Consider the following 27703-nt stretch of genomic DNA (forward strand, 5'->3'; position numbering starts at 1 on the left):
ATTGTTCATTGCAAAGTCTGACAGTTAAACTAAAACTCAGGTAAATTGGCCCCATATTGCAAAGACAATATTTACTGGAAAAAACAATGATGCTGAGGAATACTGTGGGCAAAATCAGAGGGGATGGCAGACAGCATTACTGAGTCAAAGAACATGAATCTGCAAGAACTTTATGAGGTAGTTGTTGACAGGCATGCCTGGTGTGATAAAGTTCTTGGGTACCTGTCAATTCTTCGTACGCTCAAAATTTCAAACGTTAAATGGTCGAGACCAAACATTCGAAATATTGAGTGCTCGAAGATAGACCTTCAATGGCACCATACAGTGCAGATAGGGAGAATTTCCCTTTTCTGCACTGAAGTGTGGTCTCGGAGTTGGTATATTTAAGTAGGGGGGTGTGGGGGGCAGGGGGCTTGCACCGCTGCCTACACTGCTAAAGTGTTTTTTTTTCTGTGTTTTCTTTTTTTTTTATGTTTGAACATCCAAATGTCGAACATTTCGTCTCGACCATGTAATGTTCGACATTTTGGATGTTCGAACATTTAACATAGACCCAAGTTCTTTATGCCAAAAAGAGTCAGATTCAACTAATACAGTAAATAGTAACAACATAATTTCTAATGTTAGGCCACAAGCTATGACAAACAAATATGCAGCCTGATTTTCAAATCGGTGCAGTCACATGAAAACAGAAAAAAATAATGAAGAGAGCATGTTAGGTTTTAATCAGTATTATGACTTTCAGAAGCTGCCTGAAAAGTGTTAGCAAAACTCAGAAGCAATGGCAGAAAAAGTGATTACATCCAGCTTCAACATTACAGCAGCATTTTTTTTCTTTTTGCTTTTAATTAATTCATTAACTTATCTGTCTACACATGCCACTCAGCCAGTTGAAGGCACAGCAAACACACACAACCTACAGAAGGAATATATCAGTACTGTATTCTCTGTTCCTTCCAAGCGTAAGCAAGTATATATAAATTTAAGCATTTACATATGTAAGTAGCAAATCTGGAAAATCTTTTAAAATATTATGCAGAAGCAGTTTTAACAATGGCAGTTATGGAGTACACCAATTACACTCCAAAATTACAAAAAAGGCAACCTTGTTAGGCACCCCTCGAATGTCAAAAAGGTACATAACAAATTTTGTTATGCACATCTTTCAGAGCTGTTGTTATACCAAATACAGCAGCCACCATAGAAAAGTAGTGAGAAGCCAGAACAGCTTTAAAAGCTGTACAGTGCTCATCATTGCAACACAATAAAGACAAACAGAATTGTTCAGAAGTTTTAAAGCTATTACTCTCTCAGAGGTATAAGGTTCTGGCAACATTCTGTGTGGCAGCACTGTGTTTTACAGCTTTCAAAGTTGAAAAACATATTGCATTACTACACTTTTCTTCTTCTGCAACTGGTATTACATGACCCCAGCTAAAGCTCCATGTGCTATGAAGAATTATGATAAGGTAATCTCTAGTCGTCATTAAGCAGTTATGTGTTCTCGGCATGGATGTCAAGATTCATCTGTTGAGCTTTGCTCCACTCTTACTCCGAAGGTGAATTTTTTGACATGTTTGTCTCAAATGCATAATAACTTGGTTATGATTAATTAGCAAATCATAATCCTCTGTGTTTCTACTGGTTCTCCAGTATACACCTACCATTCTTTTAAAGATATTTATTTATTACCATACTGCTCCACTTTGCTCTGGAGGTGAATTTCTTGACATGTATGTCTTAAATACATAACAACTTGGTTATGATTGGATACTCATAATCTATTGTATTTTTTATTGATTTTCTAGTATTCAGCTATCATTCTTTCAAATATTGCCATATTGATAAATATCTAGGTGTCTGACTAGACCTCTCTCTAAACTTCCAAGATCAGTTTGGCTTTGTCAAGGGAAGACGATGCCTATTAAACCTGGTGGACATCTTTGAGAAGGTGACTAAAGCAATGGATGGGATGGAACAATATCCCACTCGGGTATCATTAACAAACTCACGGAACTGGGCATAAACCCCTACAAAACTCATTGGATGCCAAGTGGACTCACAGACAGGACCCAGGAAATTTGGCATCTACTTCTCAGTGGTAAAGGCTAATGTTAAGGGCCTTTGGCTGACCAGGCTCACAGATGACTGCAAACTGAAGCTATCATAGATTTCCCATGCCACAAACATCTAAAATGAGTCTAATGGAGAAAAATGACTTAAGACAAATTCAAGCACTAAAACTAAATGCCAAGAAATTAATTATAATGCCTTTTGGGAAAGCTGCCACCCAGGCTAATTACTCCAGTGATAAGATACCCCTTGATCCCTTCCAGGGATCTGGAAACATATATTGAAAGTAATCTAGCCTTTAACCAACATTGGCAAAAGTAGTAAGAAACTCATTCTATGTCACCCAATTTATAGGTATCCAGGTCCAAGAAGTCATAGTGCCACTTTATTCTTCCCTTGTCATAGCCATCATTGAGTATAATGCCCCCTTCTACATGTACCTGACCAGACATATGCAACAGTTGGAATGTCCACAAAGGTTTCATGCCAGAAGAGTCTGGAATAAAAACACATTGTCCTATACAGATCGCCTTAATGCCCCATGTCTATACTCTATATCTCTTACAGGTTACGAAGAAGCGATCTATGTCAGGCATACAAAGCATTCTTGGATCCAGCTCTAATGGATCTTTTGCACATCTGCAAAATGAACAGCATCACATCCACTAGATCTAAGTATTTAAATTTTAATTGTGACATAAATAAGGCATGTTGGAGTGACAAATGTGTGTCTCAGAGGATCTCTATACTTTGGAACAGGCTCCCCATCCAACATAACCTTGATCAATGGATGATAAATCGGAAATTCTCTGAGTCTGGCCCCCATGTCCCTGATATACAGAGGCAGGCAAGTAATATCTGAACTAACACCTCCAACACACAGTCTCTAGAAACTTACTAACATGCCCCTCCTAATAAATGCCCATGATACATAGGGACACAATTGAGCTGAACTGCATAGCTAGGGTTATAAAGGTCCTGGTGGTCATTATCCTAGTATATAACTATGAACCTATGAACTTCACTTGGATAATACACACTGAAAAATATTAATTTAATATTATCCTGGGCTGCCCCCGCTCCTTTCACATGCTTCCAAAACAGCCATAGGTAGAGGTATAATGGTTTCTCAGTTAGAATATGGCCTCCTTCGTACAGCTTCTGCATCCAAACGAAACATGAATACCACCCATGCCAACTTTAACAACATTTGCCAGTTCATCACCCTCTCCACAATGAGCAAACAGTACTGGTTGAAAATGGAAAAAATAAATGTCTCCCAGTCACACAGAGAGCTGACCTCTTTCACAGCTTACAACAATTCAAAAATGTTTCATGATCATCCTTAACCTTAGCCTCCAAACCTATAAAGTCAATACCATCCCATAATTTAAGAAATTACACCCACTCAAGAACATGCCTTCACATTCCTATAGCCAGACGTAATTTTACAAATCACCCTCTATCCCATCTTAACCTAAAGCATCTCCTCATGCCCCAAATTTCACGTGAAGCTAAAGGTGCACCTTTAAAAATAAGCAAAATGCAAATGCCACCAGTCAGATCACATAACTTAAATACTCCCCTGTCTTCCTTTCTTCTTAGTCTCTTTCCATAACTCCTCTTTTACGTTTTCAACTGAAATTGATATTTTGCTGGTTCACGTGATTGTTGTTCCCTCACTGTTGTTGTAAATATTGCATATATTGCTTTTCATTGTGATTGTTTACTTATTCTTACAATTGTAAGAATTTGTGTATATATATATATATATATATAGATAGATATATAGATAGATATATAGATAGATATATAGATAGATATATAGCTAGATAGATATATAGCTAGATAGATAGATAGATAGATAGATAGATAGATAGATATATAGATATAGATAGATAGATAGATAGATAGATAGATAGATAGATAGATATATAGATAGATATATAGATATATAGATATATAGATATAAATCGCACAAATTGCGAATGCTCATAATATCGAATGCTCCGGATCTCAAACTTCCTATTGTGGGGGGCTGCAGCCCCCACACCCCCTGCTAAATATATTTTCCAACTCCGAGATCGCACTACAGTGAGGAAAGGGCAAATATCACATTCTTCACTGTACCACAATCTCAGAAAAAGCACATCGAGGTCCGGTATGTTCGATATTATGAGCGTTCGCAATTTGTGCAATTCGTTTATATGATATAGACCCTATATATATATATATATATATATATATATATATATATATATATATAATATTTACTATCAAAATGACGAGTGTAGGTTGGATTGTCGAATAACAGTTGGCTGACTCCCACGTTGCTGAACCTACATGTCTTCGAATTTCCAGTTGAGCGAATACACTGTGCATTCGCACATATTTAGTCAACCTTAGGACTAGAGATTGCGGTACAGTGCGGATTGGAAAATTTACCCTTTTCCCCACTGCAGTGCAATTTCAGAGTTGGAATATATAATTTGCAGGGGGTGGGGGGCAGCTTCCCACAAGGGGGTGCAGGGGTGCTTGCCCCCCCGCCACGCAAAAACTTGTAGTTTAGTGTTGTGCAGTATGTACTGCTAGAAAGTATAACTTCTGTTGCTGTTCTCAAAGGTGCAGGGGAAGGAGTATGTTGAATAATGCCCAGTTCTAATATTCGTCATTACATTCAACATACTGACTTTCTTCCTGTGCAGTTTTCGCTGTTGTAATTCATTCTGTCATCCACGATTTTGTTAGTAAACTGTGTGTGTGTGTGTGTGTGTGTGTGTGTGTGTGTATTTATAAATTGCTCTCCCTACATTATATGTTTATTTACTTTTACTATAACTACAAAACACGCATTGTCTTTTTCCTTTTCACAGTGCTAAGACTGAAAATTGTCTACTGTGATCAATGAGGTTCCTGGTTAACACATAAAAATAAAAATATAGCTGATTTTACAGTGAGAACCATTTAATATTTAAACACTTGCAAGCTGATTGGACAGTCTAGCCAACATGCCAATTGTAAATCCTGTACTCCTCAGTCCTCACAAAAGAAAGATCAACAAGGAAACAGTATAATTTTCTGTTTCTGTGCAATTTGGAGAGTGGATTTAGGTAAATTCAACAGTGACATGCTATTTCCGATACTCATGATGGCTTGCAGTTTCTGATACACAAAACACACTGAAGACAAGCACTGAAACAGATTTACAATCAGAAAAAGTCACCAAAACACATTGAAAGCAGACCTGAAAACATAAAAAAGCAATGAATCGAGTGGTAATGTAAAAAATAAAGTAACTTAGTTACTAGAAACTGACACCACAATGAAAAGAGGTCATTTGGCTAAACCTATATTACAAAGCTGAGCACTACATCAAGCAACTGAATTGACAAGTCTAAAACAACAGAAATGACAAAACTCATTGCAATAGTGTGACAAAACTGCTCATCTTTGTAATAATGATTTAGTTCAGTAACTCATTTGTTTGTGGGTGTCACTTTCCATTTCAGACACAGAGCTAGGACAAAGTGAAGGGGTGCAGTACAGGCATTGATGGTATTCAGTGTCTAATGCCAGCTCTACATGAATGCTAGCAATATGCACTATAGTGGCTGTTACTTCTTTCTCAGTGTTTCTTCTTCAGGGAGCAAATCTGTTTAGCTGCATGCAAACTGAAGGGGAAAAGTTCAATTATAGAAAGAAATTATTTCAAAAAGGCAGAACGTTTATTTTTAAACTGTATATTAAGCGAGCAATTAAAGCTTACAAAATGAATAAAGAAAAAGAAACCAGCAAAACACAAAAGCACGCAGAACTATTTTTCTAATGTTTTAAAGTGGAAGAGTACACAACCTACCATACCAAAATGAAAAAAATTATATACATTATACAACATTAATATAATTGCATAATGTCAATATTCCATAGCTGGGTGTGAGTAATGCTCAGTTTACCCAAGCAAAGCCAACCATTCGTACGCTCAAAATTTCAAACGTTAAATGGTCGAGACCAAACATTCGAAATATTGAGTGCTCGAAGATAGACTTTCAATGGCACCATACAGTGCAGATAGGGAGAATTTCCCTTTTCTGCACTGAAGTGTGGTCTCGGAGTTGGTATATTTAAGTAGGGGGGTGTGGGGGGCAGGGGGCTTGCACCGCTGCCTACACTGCTAAAGTGTTTTTTTTCTGTGTTTTCTTTTTTTTTATGTTTGAACATCCAAATGTCGAACATTTCGTCTCGACCATGTAATGTTCGACATTTTGGATGTTCGAACATTTAACATAGACCCAAGTTCTTTATGCCAAAAAGAGTCAGATTCAACTAATACAGTAAATAGTAACAACATAATTTCTAATGTTAGGCCACAAGCTATGACAAACAAATATGCAGCCTGATTTTCAAATCGGTGCAGTCACATGAAAACAGAAAAAAATAATGAAGAGAGCATGTTAGGTTTTAATCAGTATTATGACTTTCAGAAGCTGCCTGAAAAGTGTTAGCAAAACTCAGAAGCAATGGCAGAAAAAGTGATTACATCCAGCTTCAACATTACAGCAGCATTTTTTTTCTTTTTGCTTTTAATTAATTCATTAACTTATCTGTCTACACATGCCACTCAGCCAGTTGAAGGCACAGCAAACACACACAACCTACAGAAGGAATATATCAGTACTGTATTCTCTGTTCCTTCCAAGCGTAAGCAAGTATATATAAATTTAAGCATTTACATATGTAAGTAGCAAATCTGGAAAATCTTTTAAAATATTATGCAGAAGCAGTTTTAACAATGGCAGTTATGGAGTACACCAATTACACTCCAAAATTACAAAAAAGGCAACCTTGTTAGGCACCCCTCGAATGTCAAAAAGGTACATAACAAATTTTGTTATGCACATCTTTCAGAGCTGTTGTTATACCAAATACAGCAGCCACCATAGAAAAGTAGTGAGAAGCCAGAACAGCTTTAAAAGCTGTACAGTGCTCATCATTGCAACACAATAAAGACAAACAGAATTGTTCAGAAGTTTTAAAGCTATTACTCTCTCAGAGGTATAAGGTTCTGGCAACATTCTGTGTGGCAGCACTGTGTTTTACAGCTTTCAAAGTTGAAAAACATATTGCATTACTACACTTTTCTTCTTCTGCAACTGGTATTACATGACCCCAGCTAAAGCTCCATGTGCTATGAAGAATTATGATAAGGTAATCTCTAGTCGTCATTAAGCAGTTATGTGTTCTCGGCATGGATGTCAAGATTCATCTGTTGAGCTTTGCTCCACTCTTACTCCGAAGGTGAATTTTTTGACATGTTTGTCTCAAATGCATAATAACTTGGTTATGATTAATTAGCAAATCATAATCCTCTGTGTTTCTACTGGTTCTCCAGTATACACCTACCATTCTTTTAAAGATATTTATTTATTACCATACTGCTCCACTTTGCTCTGGAGGTGAATTTCTTGACATGTATGTCTTAAATACATAACAACTTGGTTATGATTGGATACTCATAATCTATTGTATTTTTTATTGATTTTCTAGTATTCAGCTATCATTCTTTCAAATATTGCCATATTGATAAATATCTAGGTGTCTGACTAGACCTCTCTCTAAACTTCCAAGATCAGTTTGGCTTTGTCAAGGGAAGACGATGCCTATTAAACCTGGTGGACATCTTTGAGAAGGTGACTAAAGCAATGGATGGGATGGAACAATATCCCACTCGGGTATCATTAACAAACTCACGGAACTGGGCATAAACCCCTACAAAACTCATTGGATGCCAAGTGGACTCACAGACAGGACCCAGGAAATTTGGCATCTACTTCTCAGTGGTAAAGGCTAATGTTAAGGGCCTTTGGCTGACCAGGCTCACAGATGACTGCAAACTGGAAGCTATCATAGATTTCCCCATGCCACAAACATCTAAAAATGAGTCTAATGGAGAAAAATGACTTAAGACAAATTCAAGCACTAAAACTAAATGCCAAGAAATTAATTATAATGCCTTTTGGGAAAGCTGCCACCCAGGCTAATTACTCCAGTGATAAGATACCCCTTGATCCCTTCCAGGGATCTGGAAACATATATTGAAAGTAATCTAGCCTTTAACCAACATTGGCAAAAGTAGTAAGAAACTCATTCTATGTCACCCAATTTATAGGTATCCAGGTCCAAGAAGTCATAGTGCCACTTTATTCTTCCCTTGTCATAGCCATCATTGAGTATAATGCCCCCTTCTACATGTACCTGACCAGACATATGCAACAGTTGGAATGTCCACAAAGGTTTCATGCCAGAAGAGTCTGGAATAAAAACACATTGTCCTACACAGATCGCCTTAATGCCCCATGTCTATACTCTATATCTCTTACAGGTTACCAAGAAGCGATCTATGTCAGGCATACAAAGCATTCTTGGATCCAGCTCTAATGGATCTTTTGCACATCTGCAAAATGAACAGCATCACATCCACTAGATCTAAGTATTTAAATTTTAATTGTGACATAAATAAGGCATGTTGGAGTGACAGATGTGTGTCTCAGAGGATCTCTATACTTTGGAACAGGCTCCCCATCCAACATAACCTTGATCAATGGATGATAAATCGGAAATTCTCTGAGTCTGGCCCCCATGTCCCTGATATACAGAGGCAGGCAAGTAATATCTGAACTAACACCTCCAACACACAGTCTCTAGAAACTTACTAACATGCCCCTCCTAATAAATGCCCATGATACATAGGGACACAATTGAGCTGAACTGCATAGTTAGGGTTATAAAGGTCCTGGTGGTCATTATCCTAGTATATAACTATGAACCTATGAACTTCACTTGGATAATACACACTGAAAAATATTAATTTAATATTATCCTGGGCTACCCCTGCTCCTTTCACATGCTTCCAAAACAGCCATAGGTAGAGGTATAATGGTTTCTCAGTTAGAATATGGCCTCCTTCGTACAGCTTCTGCATCCAAACGAAACATGAATACCACCCATGCCAACTTTAACAACATTTGCCAGTTCATCACCCTCTCCACAATGAGCAAACAGTACTGGTTGAAAATGGAAAAAATAAATGTCTCCCAGTCACACAGAGAGCTGACCTCTTTCACAGCTTACAACAATTCAAAAATGTTTCATGATCATCCTTAACCTTAGCCTCCAAACCTATAAAGTCAATACCATCCCATAATTTAAGAAATTACACCCACTCAAGAACATGCCTTCACATTCCTATAGCCAGACGTAATTTTACAAATCACCCTCTATCCCATCTTAACCTAAAGCATCTCCTCATGCCCCAAATTTCACGTGAAGCTAAAGGTGCACCTTTAAAAATAAGCAAAATGCAAATGCCACCAGTCAGATCACATAACTTAAATACTCCCCTGTCTTCCTTTCTTCTTAGTCTCTTTCCATAACTCCTCTTTTACGTTTTCAACTGAAATTGATATTTTGCTGGTTCACGTGATTGTTGTTCCCTCACTGTTGTTGTAAATATTGCATATATTGCTTTTCATTGTGATTGTTTACTTATTCTTACAATTGTAAGAATTTGTGTATATATATATATATATATATAGATAGATATATAGATAGATATATAGATAGATATATAGATAGATATATAGCTAGATAGATATATAGCTAGATAGATAGATAGATAGATAGATAGATAGATATATAGATATAGATAGATAGATAGATAGATAGATAGATAGATATATAGATAGATATATAGATATATAGATATAGATATAAATCGCAAATGCGAATGCTCATAATATCGAATGCTCCGGATCTCAAACTTCCTATTGTGGGGGGCTGCAGCCCCCACACCCCCTGCTAAATATATTTTCCAACTCCGAGATTGTACTACAGTGAGGAAAGGGCAAATATCCCATACTTCACTGTACCACAATCTCAGAAAAAGCACATCAAGGTCCGGTAAGTTCGATATTATGAGCGTTCTCAATTTGTGCGATTCGCTCATATGATATAGACTCTATATATATATATATATATATATATATATATATATATATATATATATATATATAATATTTACTATCAAAATGACGAGTGTAGGTTGGATTGTCGAATAACAGTTGGCTGACTCCCACGTTGCTGAACCTACATGTCTTCGAATTTCCAGTTGAGCGAATACACTGTGCATTCGCACATATTTAGTCAACCTTAGGACTAGAGATTGCGGTACAGTGCGGATTGGAAAATGTACCCTTTTCCCCACTGCAGTGCAATTTCAGAGTTGGAATATATAATTTGCAGGGGGTGGGGGGCAGCTTCCCACAAGGGGGTGCAGGGGTGCTTGCCCCCCCACCACGCAAAAACTTGTAGTTTAGTGTTGTGCAGTATGTACTGCTAGAGAGTATAACTTCTGTTGCTGTTCTCAAAGGTGCAGGGGAAGGAGTATGTTGAATAATGCCCAGTTCTAATATTCGTCATTACATTCAACATACTGACTTTCTTCCTGTGCAGTTTTCGCTGTTGTAATTCATTCTGTCATCCACGATTTTGTTAGTAAACTGTGTGTGTGTGTGTGTGTGTGTGTGTGTGTATTTATAAATTGCTCTCCCTACATTATATGTTTATTTACTTTTACTATAACTACAAAACACGCATTGTCTTTTTCCTTTTCACAGTGCTAAGACTGAAAATTGTCTACTGTGATCAATGAGGTTCCTGGTTAACACATAAAAATAAAAATATAGCTGATTTTACAGTGAGAACCATTTAATATTTAAACACTTGCAAGCTGATTGGACAGTCTAGCCAACATGCCAATTGTAAATCCTGTACTCCTCAGTCCTCACAAAAGAAAGATCAACAAGGAAACAGTATAATTTTCTGTTTCTGTGCAATTTGGAGAGTGGATTTAGGTAAATTCAACAGTGACATGCTATTTCCGATACTCATGATGGCTTGCAGTTTCTGATACACAAAACACACTGAAGACAAGCACTGAAACAGATTTACAATCAGAAAAAGTCACCAAAACACATTGAAAGCAGACCTGAAAAACATAAAAAAAAGCAATGAATCGAGTGGTAATGTAAAAAATAAAGTAACTTAGTTACTAGAAACTGACACCACAATGAAAAGAGGTCATTTGGCTAAACCTATATTACAAAGCTGAGCACTACATCAAGCAACTGAATTGACAAGTCTAAAACAACAGAAATGACAAAACTCATTGCAATAGTGTGACAAAACTGCTCATCTTTGTAATAATGATTTAGTTCAGTAACTCATTTGTTTGTGGGTGTCACTTTCCATTTCAGACACAGAGCTAGGACAAAGTGAAGGGGTGCAGTACAGGCATTGATGGTATTCAGTGTCTAATGCCAGCTCTACATGAATGCTAGCAATATGCACTATAGTGGCTGTTACTTCTTTCTCAGTGTTTCTTCTTCAGGGAGCAAATCTGTTTAGCTGCATGCAAACTGAAGGGGAAAAGTTCAATTATAGAAAGAAATTATTTCAAAAAGGCAGAACGTTTATTTTTAAACTGTATATTAAGCGAGCAATTAAAGCTTACAAAATGAATAAAGAAAAAGAAACCAGCAAAACACAAAAGCACGCAGAACTATTTTTCTAATGTTTTAAAGTGGAAGAGTACACAACCTACCATACCAAAATGAAAAAAATTATATACATTATACAACATTAATATAATTGCATAATGTCAATATTCCATAGCTGGGTGTGAGTAATGCTCAGTTTACCCAAGCAAAGCCAACCATAGGTTAGACAGACATTACCCACACCCAGCCATGTGTTAAAAGGTGTTAAAAGATATATCATATGCACAGGACCATTACTGAGTCATCTCTCTGTTTTTTCTTTTTAATAACAGTTGTTTTGTGCAATTTTATTCATATGGCTTGTATTTTAGTTAAGGTATTATCTACTGAATTTGTGCTAGACTATCCTTTGAGCAATTAATTTTCAGAGATGTGGCAACCAAACAAAAATAAGTTATCTAAAGTCAGTTATGGGTTTTAAATAAAACAATTATACTTTCTAGCATCATGTGGTATGTCTAAGTTATCACTAAGCAGGAATGCATTCAGTTAACTGACGTAATCTACTATTAAATCTTTCATATCACTTTCAACCCATGGTCAACAGAAAATTTCAGTTTAGGAACATTAATTTGTTCTGTAGCATATGCTCTTGAACAAGAAGTCAAGGGAGAAGAACTACAAGCAAACTGTAATGTAACTTGCAGATTATGGTTTGAGTCTGGCAGGTTCCATCTGCATACTCTATGTGGCTCTGAACAAAGCAATTAACTGGACCAAAGGTAGATATCTCCTAGAATCCTTCCCTTACAAGATACATTCATATGTCAAGGGTTTTTTATTAGCTCACAGTCATGCTGTCCACATTATGGGCCACGTGGCAATTTTAGTGAGATTATTCTAGAATAGAAGCACAGTTATGTGTTTGCTTCACATAATCAGGGATGTGACTGTGGTGTATCTTGGTTGATTGTCTGTATGAGATACAGCTATCTTAACAGAAACAGGCCTTGCATAGAAGTCTGTGACCCCCTCCCCTCTCCACTCATTCCCAGTCTTTCCCTGTGCCCATCACCACTATTTTTTCAGTCGGTTCTTTTCACAAACATGGTTATATCCCATGGAATTGTACTGCCTGGTTTAGAGATTATTTTTTTTCAGAGAATAAATCATTTGTTGCGTCTGATTTCTAAAGAAAACTTTGCTGACTTTTATCATTACTGTAACAGCATTTTCCGAATGATCCTTAAAGAGCTACTAACACCTCCAGAAAAACTGAGATCTCATATATTACCCTTATCTGCACTTTATATTTTAGGTATTTTAAAAGTAGTTTACATTGTCAAAACATACTGCATTTTATTTTCAAATGTATTTTCTTTTGAGTTCATAATCTGTACTGCTTACTCTTAGACAGACTGCTGCTATTACACTGATGCTGATAACATGTACTGTTGTGACACCAGATGGAAAAAGAAATAGCAAATTTCTAGGTTATGAGCTGAGATTTTATTGTAATGCATACATCATTAAAAATAATGTAACTGTAATTAATTTTCTAAGAATAATACCAGCTGATGTCTAAATATGATGTTTCATATCTTCTTTACACATTTGCCTCTCATATTCACATATGGTTAATTTTAAACTGATTGTCCTGTAATTGACTGTGGACATTCATTTTTTTTTTTTTGCTTTGAGCACAAGATAGAAATTACTTTTCTTGTTCAAATTTTAGGAATATTTACATTACTTTCATGTATTATTTCTTTTTAAGTTGCTAAGTACTTCCTCAGGAGATGAATGGTGTTTCTTTTAATGTCATCTGTACTTTTTGAGTAGCTTCACTTTTTCATCTTGTCTCATTCATCTGTACTCTCAGCTTCTGTCATTGTAAAGATGTTCAGACCTGATGTATCAGTCAATGCATGAGCCAGAGATGTGCTGAATACCAGATGGGAAATGTTTCATTTTCACATATTTTATTACTAAGAAAGGCAATTGTCCTGTTTTGGGGCTCTTTTTCTTCTTAGTAGTATAGCTCACAGAAAAAGAGTTGTCTGATGAATGAATATATTTTTTCTGAGTTCTGGAAGCATGCTGGAGTCAAAATTTGCTGTTAGGAGCTCATTAGCTGGCTGTGAAACACTTGTTGTCCAACTGACTTGCACCATTATTCATTAAAAAATCTGATAAACCCAATGAATTAATCCAAGATTTTACATTTACTACTTCCTCCCTTATTCCCTTTTACAATGCTGTTCCATTCTGAACATTTCTATGCTTTTTCAAGCATTTAACAAGTCTGACCATTTTCCTTTTTGCATTTTCTGTTTTTTTTTTACTGCAAATCATTATTATATTAGAAAGCCCTAACACGTTTACAGTCACTATTGCCATTGGCTGAATCCACTGAGAAATTACATTTTGTACACTCACCTGGGCCTATGTCTACATTCATTCCTTTTTGTCCTAAAGTTTGATTAGTTGTATGATAGTAAAAGCTACATCCAGCAGTTGTGAGCTGTTTTTATCTTAGTATTTCTGCTTTTTCATCCAACTAGTTAACATTACTAAAATACATGCCTTCCAAGAATATTACTTTGTTTTCATCAGATTACTGGATTCTGGCCAAATAGTGTTTTCCAGTGTAGCACATGGCTGTGTGGAGATGACTGAAATATACATACTCAAATGGCAAAATACGGGATTTTATTTCATACTGCCTTCAGCACTATTTATACAATTAACTCTATTGCTTATTTTTAGAATTAGCTCCAGGATTTCCATAACCTTACATGGAAAATTTCCTATTTCATGATTTTTAGATGAACTAAACTCAGCCAAGTACAATGTGAACAATTATTGAATGACCGATTGCAACAACCGCCCTTATGGCAGAGTATTTCATATTAGTGTAGACTGCACAGGTGTGCAGTCACATGGTCAAAGACAGTTTAAAATGCCCATGTGCTGAAATAAAGGAGTCATCTTTAAACTATTGTGGCACAGGGTGAATGTGTGTGTGTGTGTGTGGGGGGGGGTCTGCTAGGGTTACTGACTTTCTATTTTTTCAGCTATTCAGCTTACATATTTGTTTGGAAATAAAGCTACTTTCCAGCCAACTGTCTTATTCTTTGTGTGTGTGTGTGTGTGTGTGTGTGTGTGTGTGTGTGTGTGTGTGTGTGTGTGTGTGTGTGTGTGTGTGTGTGAAATAACAGTTGTTAAAATGTTTATCCAGAGCACTTCTCACAACCACCATTTCTATAACCATAATCTTGAGTGGGATTCAGACATAAAATGTGAAATTCATAAACCTCTTTGTATTTTGTTTACTTGCTAACGTATTTATTTATTTTTTTTTATTTTTCCAGGTATGCTCACTGAGAGTACAAGTCTCCTTTAGAAGGAATAACCTAGGAGCATGAATAAAGATGGTATTTGTTCATGGCCTGATGGCAAATATAGTACCGAATCAGATTTAGTTCCACGTCTCTGGCCCTGTGTCCCAACACTTTAATCACCATGCTGTATTAGCACTGCAGTCATGTTTGGCCTCAGCTAATTGTACAGCAGTTCACAGGGCTCATTTAATTAATGATGGAACTGTGACATGACCATGAATTAGAAAAACATACTGTAAATGTGGGACTATTCTCACAGTAAGTGTTGCCAAACAATTGCAGCACTACAACCCATGATGCCAGTGATGGGGTTGAAGGTAGAAACTGACATGGCTATGACAAGAAGTCAGGAAAAGCCAATTGGATATCTTGAACTCCATTGTAAGTCCACCAAGACACAGCTCAAAACTCTGCTTTGTGGCCAGTGAACTATTGGCAGAACTTTTATTTGAATAGTTGTATATCAGCATTATTAGTGCAAGAACAGATATTACTCCACATCCCCCATGTTAGTGCATGACGGTCATTCCTGAAAAAGGGAAAAAAAGATGTACTACGTGAATGGTACCAGCCTTGTACTGCCATCAATATCTTGTCAAAGGGCCATGATATTTTGTTAGCTATCACTAATCTGAAGTCAACTAGTGACCTTGGTGCATAAGGAGCAGTTAAAGATGGCTGTGAAAATCCAAATCAGTGAGGGCCTTCAATACACAGGAGCACAAGAGTTGAGGTGTTTTGTGCTATTCCCTGATCTTTGTTGGAAACCATAGCAGTCAGCAATTCTAAGTAAAGGGAGTGCAGATAGACAAGATACTTATGAAACAAGTATGTATGTTTTCCATCCCAGTTTTATGTAATCCCTGGAGTTGGCATACATGCATACCATATGCTTCCAAAGGTTTCTGAGACAAAGTTCCACATTCACATGAAAAGTAATTGATGCAAACTGCTTCCACATGATCGCCCTCTATATATAACTGCCTCACCAAGAATTCTCTGTCAGAATAAATAGATGAGAAGAAATTTCTCACCGAGTACAGATCTCATTTGAAAAAGCAATACAGATGTTAGTTGAAAAGCAATACATCAGCTTAGCCAGTTGGTAGCAAATGAGGTAATTAAAGAGATACTGCAGAAGAAGTTTAATAATTCAGATATCAGCAGTAGAGCAGGGACAAAAATGAAGCATGCTGTCAAAAGAATAAAAGTACATTCCTGCCAACTGTACTCCCTATGTGCAGATATACTGATGCATAATAGCTAGCTTGGCATACTCTTTCAAATCTTGGGCAATTTATGAAGGACACTCACTGAGGAATACAAGGCCCAGAGATTTGACTGTTACACGAATAGGTAAGAGTTAATTAGTAACTGATAGTTTGTTGACTGGGTAAAGAGTCAGTGTATAAATGATAGTCTGGCGAATGAGTTAGAGTCAGTACATAATTGATAGTTTGGTGAAAGGGTAAGAATAAGTAATTAATTGACAGTTTGGTGAATGGTAAGAGTCAGTATTTAATTGGCAGTTTGGTGAATGGGTAACAGTTGGTAAGTAATTGACAGTTTAGTGACCGAGTTAGAGTCAGTATGTAACTGATAGTTTGGTGAACAGGTAAAAGCCGGTAAGTAACTGGCAGTTTGATGATGGGGGTAAGAGTCAGTGTGTAGCAGATAGTTTGAAGGGTGAGAGTCAGTATATAACTGATACTTTGGTGAATGGTTAAGAGTCAGTGTGTAACTGATAGTTTGATTACTGGGTAGGAGTCAGCAGCAGCCAGACTACTGCTGGTATCACAAAAAGTTTCAGGAATATAAAATTACAGAGATGGAAAGAAATTCCAATACTTCAGTCAGAGATGTCACTCTGTTAACAGGTCTATCACAGTGGACAGGTTACACAGGAAAATGTACAAACTACTACATCAATGTAACTGTCTTGTGTAGGTGTTCAAGAAAGAGATAGTAACAAAGGATGGAGGAGGAGCAGTGGCGGCTGGTGACTTCAAATCAAAGGGGGGCTGCAGGAGACAGCTGAATGGGTGGGGTCAAGGGGAAGGGGTGTGGCCAACCAGAAAGGGGAGGAGCTATGCTCAAAACTGCAAAAACTAACTTTAATTAAATACGCTGCCCTGGGTGGCAAACCTTCATTATGAGAGTCCAATCAAGACAAAAATAAGTGTAGAAGAATAAAAATATTTCAATGCATTGGCTGCATGACAGCTTACTTAATATTTAGATGGAAACAAAAGGTTGTGAGGCATGAAAAAATAAATTACTTTTTAAATGCATTACTGGAATGCCAGTCAAAATCAAGTACAAGCAAAACCAGAAGCACTCAACTCAAACCACTTCTCCTTGCACTGCAGTTCTAATTATAATTTATATTCAGCTTTATTAAAGTTCCAAGTAACATGCTGAAAGTAGAAATCTCTGTGATGCCCCACTTGTAAAAATGTTTCTTATCCAAAAGACCTGCTGCCTGACAACTATCTACTTGTTTCATGGGAAAACATTTAAGTAAAAATGAAAAGCAAACAAGAAACAAGCTCAAGATACATTGCTTAAAGGATTACTGTACAGGTTATGGACCACACATGACTGGCATTCTGTTTAGTTTACGGGTAAAGTCTGTAGAGATGACTGGAAGTCTCCAACAAGTGTAATGAGCTTTTTAAAATAATGGAATCCTGTCCTTTAATACCCAAGGCTTATACATTATCTAGTCAAGTATTCTCTGCATGGCAACAACAGAAAGGCTTTCAATGTTGGCAATTCTTTAACAGTATGCTTATTAAAGCTTATTTGCATCTTACGATCTCAGACAAGCTTATATTATGGTCATTAAAGCATTGCTACTTAAACACAGAGCAACAGGCACTGAGTAATGAGCATAAATCAACAGTACAAAAATATGACAGAAACCAGACCTTTCTGCAAAATCAAGGACAGATGAAAAGCCACTGTAGTACTTGTGTCTACCTTGGATGGGGGGGGGGACACTGCACATTTACACTGCATAACTACTCCTTGCCTTGCTTGGACACATCCAGAGTCAGTACATGGTGGAGTGGGGTGCAACAAGTATGTCACAATTTGAAATGTTTCTGGCTGACTGTGATGGCCCTGACATGTGTCATACCTCTCAACCTCAGAGCAAGAAATCTGGACAAAGCCATACACAGAAGTGGGACAAATGCCCACAAATAAGGACAATTTTTAAATATTGCTCTAATAAACTTAGAAAGATAATAGAATAGGTCTTGCATTAGTATGACTTTTCTGAAGGGTATAAAATCTGAAACTCAAATGTCTGTCATTATTTTCTAACTTCAGTCTTTAGTGATTTGTCACTAATTTGCCAAAAAACACAATTTTATGAAAAATGGACCAAATGTGATGCAAAAATATAAAATAGCCACACAATACAGCTGGGAACCTGTCAAAGAAGGGACACTTAAATATTAATACTGCTAACTTGAGCAGCTGACAAAATAAAAGAATCTACATGCATTTCAAGTAATCTATAACTGATTGTTACAGTTATTTCTTAATTGTAAACCCTCCATGTTTTCTTCCAAAATTGCTATTTTGCGGAGGGATTATTAGGGGGAAAAGCAACATTTTAAGCCAAAATCGGAGACAGTTGAGAGGTTGGCTATGCCTAATTCTATAAAGCAATTTATTTGCATGTACCTCTCAACCTGTTAATGCAGTAAATCTGAACAAGGCCAAATGTACTGGGGCAACATATAAACAGTACTAAAAATTGCTTTTGTAGAAATTGAGACAGTTGATTCTTACTTTTGCATGCATTTTTCTGAAGGTTATGAAGTCTGAAACTCAGTGTATCATTATTTAGTGACTTAATTTCTAAATGATTTGCCAGAAAACTACAAATTTTATGAAGAACAAACCAAAAATAAGAAGCAAAAATCTATTCATTCTTTGAAAATCTGGACATTTGGGAGGTATAGTTCAGCTGGGCCTGTCTGATTTTGCTGCCCTCCCCCCCTGACAAAATCACGGTTGAATGGAGCCTCTGCAGCCATTTCAATGAACCATTACTTGGCTATTTCACTCCATTTACCATAAACACTAATGTGCATACTGCTTTACTTGTATGAGGAGTTGGACTTCATTTGAAAGTTTTATTTTGTATTTTACAGCACAAACACTGTCATCTACTAAACAAAGCAATGCAGTCTCACAATGAAAACTTAGCATTAAAACTTCTTTGCCCTTGAAACTCACATTCATTGAAACAGCATTGAAACCCACATTCAAAGAAAATACATTTTGCCAGTGGCAGATAAAGATTAATTTTGGGCTGTTTTCAAATCATAGGCCCCTTGCATATGAAACATACATGTGCTCTTTGATACACCTTCCTCATTGTACTAAATTATATTCCTTGTACAATATATTACAGCTGTTAGAGGGCATTTTAAATTTGTTTTGATCATTTTTCCAGTAAGCAATGAAACAAAATGCATGCACCCATAATGACAAAACTGCCCAGTTCAGAACATTTATCATAAAAGTCTACTCAGACTTCCGCAGTCCACCATTATCAGTAAATATGCATAATTCTACAGTCCACCGTTATCAGTAAATATGCACAATTCTATAGTCCATTATCAGTAAATATGCACAATTCTACAGTCCATTATCAGTAAATATGCACTCTCTCTGAAGAAGTAAAAGTCATCTAAATAATTCCACATTAAAGAAATCTGTAACTAATGAAGAGGTTGCTGCTAGCAAACACCTTTATATTTCATGGTTTCATTGAAAAATAAAGTGCCTGTTGCCCCTCAGGAATAAATTGGCTATATTACATTAAAAAAATGATAAGCTAGTAATATTGCAAGAGATGGATGACAAACTGATAACGGACTCATAGTTAGTATTTTCACCAAGGAGAACATTCTCAATACAGCAGCATCCACCCCTTGTGGGAGTAGAACCCACAGCCTTCTGCATCAAAGGTAAGTACACAACTTGTTGTGCTATTAACAAAGTAAACCAACTTCACTTAAGCAGCACTAAACTTCTGTTCCCCTGCAGCTCTCAGCTCCTTGTAAAATCTACTCAATACTTAACTTCGCGGCACAAGAAAACTGGAAAAAGCCAAAATGTATTGGGGGTCAAAAGCCCAAAAACCAGGGACACAAACATTGCTTGTATAATCTTGGAAAGTTGCTAGAACCATACATTTTACTGCCAAGCTCCCTGTGCAAAACAGAGCAACATACCACTACGCCAAATCAGCTGCTTTGTAAAAGAGGAAGACTGAAACTTAAATGGCTATCATTTAGTGAATTCAGTTCTCACCATAGCTGTCAACCTCTTAGTACAAAACACCTGGACAAACCCAGTAATGAGGGAATACAGCCCTCAAACATTCAGTGAATTCAGTTCTTGCCATAGCTGTCAACCTTAGCACAAAAAACCTGGACAAAGCCAATAATGAGGGAATACAGTCCCAAAAATAGGGACACATTTCAAATATTCATCTTATAAACTTAGAAAATTGCTAGAATAAAAGGTTGTGTTACGGTTGTGTTACTATGTATTTTTTGAAGAACATGAAGTCTGAAATTCAAATGCCTGTCAATTTTACTGCTGACAGAATAAACATTTTCAGCAGAGACCCAGGGAGAAATACTGCAGACACGTCTTTGTAAAATGACAGGGCACCAGAGCAAATCCACACAAACACAGGGAGGAGATGCAGACTCCACACAGAAGGCACCCCAGCCAAGAATCAAACCAGAAAATCTATAGCTGTGAGGCAACAATACTACCACTGCACCATCAAATATGCAAGGACTTAAACTTTCAGATTCCTGAAGTCTGAAATTCAAATGCCTGTCAATTTTATTTAACATTTGTTAATCAGGACAGTCTGACTTGGAACAAAAAAAAAAAAAAAAAAAGAAAATCAGCAGAGGCCCAGGAAGAAATGATGCAGACATGTCTTTGTAACGTGGGAGGACACAAAAGCAAACCCACACAAACACAGGGAGAAGATAAAGACCCCACAAAGAAGGCACCCCAGCCAAGAAGCAAACCTGAGAACCTGCAGCTGTGAGGCAACAATGCTACAACTGCCCCATCAAATATCAAGCATTGCAACATTTACAAACCACAGATATTATGAGGAACAGATCAAATCAAACAGGAGGCAAAAATCTGCAGTTTTTTTTCCACAAATGGTGGTGGGTAGGGAATTAAGGTCTTTAACACCTGCATACAAGGTACAGCGTTCAAGCCTGAGGTATTCCCTCACACACACACACACACAAACACCTGTAGTAGCAAACCTCAAAAACTAAATATACTGCACTGGGTGCCAAACAGTTGTCATGAGAGTCCAATCAAGACAAAATGAAGTGTAGAAGAATAAAAATATTTCAATGCATTGGCTGCATGACAGCTTAATATCTAGATGGAAACAAAAAAGGTTGTGAGGCATGAAAAAATAAATTACTTTTTTTTAAATACATTAATGGAATGCCAGTTAAAATCAAGTATAAGAAAAACAAGCAGCACTCAACTCAAACCACTTCTTGCACTGCACTTCTAATAATTTATATTCAGCTTTATTAAAGTAACAAGTAACATGCTGAAAGTAGAAATCTCTGATGCCCCCACTTGTAAAAATGTTTCTTATCCAAAAAAAGACGTGCTGCCTGACATCTACTTGTTTCATGGGGGAAACATGATCAAAGTAAAAAATGAAAAGCAAACAAGAAATAAGCTCAAGATACATTGCTTAAAAGGATTACAGTACAGGTTATAGACCATGCGATTGGCATTCGGTTTATGGTTAAAGCCTGCAGAGATGACTGTCTGTAAGTCTCCAAGTGTAATGAGATGCTTAAAATAATGTAATTCTGTCCTTTATTACAAATACTGGCATATGCATTTCAATACCCAAGGCTTATACATTATCTAGTTAAGTATTCTCTACATGGCAACAGAAAGGCTTTCAATGTTGGCAATTCTTTAACAGTATGCTTATTAAAGCTTACTTGCATCTTGCAATCTCAGCCAAGCTTACCTGATGGTCATTAAAGTATTGCTACTTAAACACAGAACAACAGGCACTTTGAGTAATAAGCATAAATCAACAGTACAAAAAATATGACAGAAACCAGACCATTCTACAAAAATCAAGGACAGATGAAAAGCCACTCTAGTACTTGTGTCTACCTTGGATGGATGGGATTCTCTGCACATTTACACTGCATAACTACTCCTTGCCTTGCTTCGACACATCCAGAGTCACTACATGGGGGAGTGGGGTGTAACAAGTATGTCAGTTTGAAATGTCTCTGGCTGACTTGTGATGGCCCTGACACATTTGTCATACCTCTCAACCTCAGAGCAAGAAATCTGGACAAAGCCATATGAAGAAATGGGACAAAGGCCCAAAAATTAGGACAATTTTTAAAATATCGCTCTTATAACCTTAGAAAGCTAATAGAGGTCTTGCATTTGTATGAATTTTCTGAATGGTATGAAATCTGAAACTCAAATGTCTGTCATTATTTTCTAACTTCAGTCTTTAATTATTTGTCACTAATTTGCCAAAAAAAACACAATTTTATGAAAAATGGACCAACAAATGTGATGTAAAAATATAAAATAGCAACACAATACAGCTGGGAACCTGCCAAAGAAGGGACACTTTAATATTAGTACTGCTAACTTGAGCAGCTGACAAAATAAAATAATCTACATGCATTTCTGAAATAAAAGTAATCTGATTATTACAGTTATTTCTTAATTATAAACCCTCCATGTTTTCTTCCAAAATTGCTATTTTATGGAGGGATCATTAGGGAAGAGCAACATTTTGAGTCAAAATCAGGGACAGTTCAGAGGTTTGGCTATGCCTAATTCTATAAAGCAATTTATTTGCATGTACCTCTCAACCTGTTAATGCAATAAATCTGGACAAGGCCAGATATATTGGGGGGAACATATAAACAGTACTAAAAAATGCTCTTCTATAAACTGGGACAGTTGATAGAACAGGTCTTACTTTAGCATGGATTTTTCTGACGGTTATGAAGTCTGAAACTAGGTGTGTCATTATTTAGTGACTTAATTCCTAAATGATTTGCCAGAAAACCACAAATTTTTATGAGGAACAAATCAAAAATAAGAAGCAAAAAATCTATTCATTCTTTGAAAATCTGGACAGTTGGGAGGTATGGTTCAGCTGGGGCTGTCTAAGTTTGCTGCCCTTCCCCCTCACAAAACCCTGGTCGAATAGAGCCTCCCTGCAGCCATTCCAATGATCCATTACTTTGCTATTTCACTCCATTTACCATAAACACTAATGTGCATATTGATTTACTTCTATGATGATTTGAACTTCATTTGAAAGTTTTATTTTTGCATTTTACAGCACAAACACTAAGACATCTGCTAAACAAACTTAGCATTAAACCTTCTCTGCCCTTGAAACTCACATTCACTGAAACAACATTAAAATCCACATTCAAAGAAAATACATTTTACTCGTGGCAGATAAAAATCAATTCTGGGCCGTTTTCAAATCATAGGCCCCTTGCATATGAAACACATGTGTTCTTTGATACACCTTCCTATTGCTTTGAACATTTTTCCAGTAAACAATGAAACAAAACTGTCCAATTCAGAACATTTCCATCATAAAAGTCTACTCAAACTTATACAGTCCACTATTATCAGTAAATATGCACAATTCCACAGTCCATCATTATCACGAACAATAAAGTGTCTGATGCCCCTGTGGAATAAATTGCCTAAATTACATTAAAAATAAGCTAGTAATATTGCAATAGGAAATGGATGGCAAACTGATAACAGGCTCATAATTAGTATCTTAACTTTCAGTACGGCAGCATTCACCCCTTATGGGAGTAGTACCAACAACCTTCTGCATCAAAAGCAAGCACACAGCCTGGTATGCTATTAGCACTAAACTTCTCTTCCCCTGCAGCTCTCAGCTCCTTGTAAAATCTACTCAATACTCAACTGCATCTCAACTTCGCAGCACAAGTAGTCTAGAAAAAGCCAAATTTATTGGGGTGGGTCTAAAGGGCAAAAACCAGGGACACATTAAACATTGCTTGTATAATCTTGGAAAGCTGCTAGAATAAAATGCTGTGTTACCACGGTACCACCATACATTTTACTGCCAAAGTCCCTGTGCAAAAAAAGAGTCAGAACATACCACTATGCCAAATCACCTGCTTTGTGAAAGAAAAATGCTGTGTTACCACCGTACATTTTACAGACAAGGTCCCTGTGCAAAACAGTCAAGAGCAACATACCACTACGCCAAATCAGCTGTTTTGTGAACGAGAGGAAGACTGAAACTTAAATGGCTATCATTTAATGAATTCAGTTCTCACCATAGCTGTCAACCTCTTAGCACAAAACACCTGGACAAACCCAGTAATGAGGGAATGCAGCCCTCAAACATATTCAGTGAATTCAGTTCTTGCCATAGCTGTCAACCTTAGCACAAACAACCTGGACAAAGGCACTAACAGGATTTTACAGTCCCAAAAATAAGGAAACATTTCAAATAGTCACCTTATAAACTTAAAATATTGCTATAATAAAAGGTTGTGTTACTATACATTTATTGCTAGAATAAAAAGTTGTTTTACTATGTACTTTCTGAAGACTATGAAGTCTGAAATTCAAATGACTGTCAATTTTACTTGTGATGGAACAAAAACAATTTTCAGCAGAGGCCCAGGGAGAAATACTGTAGACACGTCTTTGTAAAATGGCAGGACACCAGAGCAAATCCACACAAACACAGAGATAAGATGCAGACTCCACAAAGAAGGCACCCCAGCCAAGAATCAAACAACAAATCCTATAGCTGGGACTCTGAGGCAACAATACTGCCACTGCACCATCAAATATGTAAGAAATTACACATTCAGAAACCTGAAGTCTGAAATTCAAATGCCTGTCAATTTTATTTAACATTTGTTAATCAGGACAGTCTGACTTGCAGCAAAAAAACAATTTTCAGCAGAGGCCCAGGAAAAAAATAATGCAGACATGTCTTTGTAACACGGGAGGACACATTCGCAAACCCACATAAACACAGAAAGAAGATACAGACCCCACAAAGAAGGAACCCCAGCCAAGAATCAAACCTGAGAACCTGCAGCTGTGAGGCAACAATGCTACCAGTGCACCATCAAATAAAAGCAAACCCCACACAAACACAGGGAGAAGATACAGACCCCACAAAGAAGGAACCCCAGCCAAGAATCAAACCTGAGAACCTGCAGCTGTGAGGCAACAATGCTACTACTTCACCATCAAATATCAAGCATTACAACATTTACAAACCACAGATATTATGAGGAACAGATCAGATAAAATATGAGGCAAAAATCCACAATTTTTTTACAAATGGAACTCAAGTCTTTAACACCTGCATACAGGGTACAGGGTTCAAGCCTGAGGTATTCCCTACCACACCACCTTGAGCACCTGGGGCATTTACACACACACATTCTCCATACTAACCAGTTTCACAAGCACCATATATTCAACACTTACCTGTCCTTCTTTCCAACCAACGTTAGATCCAAACCCCTTCCCGCGCAATACTCCAACGACTCGCGAGAGTAGATCGCATCCAAACCCTTTCCCGACGAGACTGCAGCTCCCATTCCTGCTGCTCGTGTTGCAGTCTGGTCGCGCTGTATAATCCCAGCGTGTCTGTGCACTTTAAAGTGCACAGACGTCTCCTTGCGTTTCCCTATCAGTCCTGCCGGACTGCCGTGAGCATGCGCATACAGTAGACCAGTAGTCTGGTCTACTGCGCATGCGCGTAGTCCGCGAAATGTAAAACTTGTTTTCTTTTTATTTTCTTTTTATTTTTTTTGAGTTCTTTTTGGTTTGAGGGGGCTGCAGTCCGGCAGACTGATAGCACGGGCCGCCCCTGAGGAGGAGGGTATCATTATATCCAGAGGAAGAACTGAAGGAAGACAAATACAGGAAGGTATGATAGGGCAAGGATCAATGAGAGAGGATCAGACAGGTATCAGGAACAGGAAGACAAGGGCAATCAATTAAAGCAAACTTCTTAGCAATAAAACTGATTGGATTCCCAGGTGATCAAAGACTGATTAGTGGCTCAGGTGCTGGAAGCATGAGAGAGGGTTCACCAGTCACAGGGGGATAATCATGAGATTCTGCTTGCACTCTGATTGATACTGATGACAGTTTTCTTGACTGCAAGCAGACTGCCAACCAGATGTTAGATGGAAGGGCATTTGAGTGTGGTATTGCTTGTACTTGCCTACCCTTGTATAACTAAAATCTCCAATCCTGATCATATCTAAAGATGCCTACCTCCTAGCTCTCACAGTTTATAAAGGAGGCCATGGCAATTTTTCCCCATGAAAGACCATTAAGGCCATTCTCTCCCTGGAAAGTGAGGGGTCATTTCTTTTTTTAGTTGCATGATACTGCCTTGCCTCCTGCCTTCTTGAGGGAAGGTGGGGGAAGAAGGGAATAAATGGACTTATTGGGAGAGCATGGATGCTAACAGGTATAGATAGTAAAAAAAAATCTGTACCAAAATGGGAAAGTATAAAAATTTGTACCTTTAACAGACCACACGGTATAGATATGAGGTATGATGAGCTAGTTAAGGACATAATACACAGACAGACAAGGAGGAGGAATGGTTATGATGTGAATCCTCAGTATACCATATACAGACTGGAGTATGTTGCCCTCCGAAGTGAGCAGAGAAAGCAGACTGACTTAAATACGTGACATTGAAGGGTTGCAGCAAATGTGGCAGCAATAAGCAGGAAAAGACTAATTCTCAATCCCATTTTGAACAGAACAAATGTGGTGAAAATCTACAAGTTACAGCTCCGCCAGGTAACTTGAAGTAATTCAATACCACAGTTCACAGTGCCTATTAGAAAGGGCTACAAAGATTGAAGTTTAGGATTACAGGTTAGCTGACAATATAAGGTGGGAAGGGTACTTACAAGGACAAAGATGAAAGATTCAAGTATTAGAGGCACAACAGTAATGAATGTGGGGACAGCTATGTGGCCCCTAGAAACAGACCAACAAAACGCATCAAGAAGGCAAAGGATAGATAAGAAAGTGAACATGTTCTTGCTCGGATTTGCATGGAGTAAGGAAGATGGAGAGGCAAACTGGTTAAATAAACTGGGAAGAGGAAACAATAAACAAAGCAATAAATAAGCAACACATTAAAAGAAGTATATGGGAAGTTAAAATATGTTAAAATGGGAAAGTAGAAAGGGAAGAATAGACATAGAGAAGAAAGTAGCAGAAGACCTGGGATGGTTTTCTAGGTCTGAAGAAGAATAAAGTATAAGTACCAGAGTAGGTCCTTACAAGAAATGGAAGATTTGGTTTTGATACAACCTTTACATACCTATTCAGCAGGTCCACTATGTAGGAGTGGTCCAGAGAGACAAAAGATAAATAACTATGGTGTCCATTTACAAGAAAGTAGGAAGAAGCAGTTTAGGAAACTACAGATCAATTTAACTGGCTTCAGTAGTGGGCAAACTAATGGAAGTGATCTTAGAGTCAAGCCATACAAGGATACATGGGCAAAATACAGTACTCAGCAAGTTTTAA

The sequence above is a fragment of the Protopterus annectens genome, chromosome 16.part0 (genome assembly GCF_019279795.1).
Source record: "Protopterus annectens isolate FY-2018-M chromosome 16.part0, PAN1.0, whole genome shotgun sequence".
NCBI lineage: Eukaryota > Metazoa > Chordata > Ceratodontiformes > Protopteridae > Protopterus > Protopterus annectens.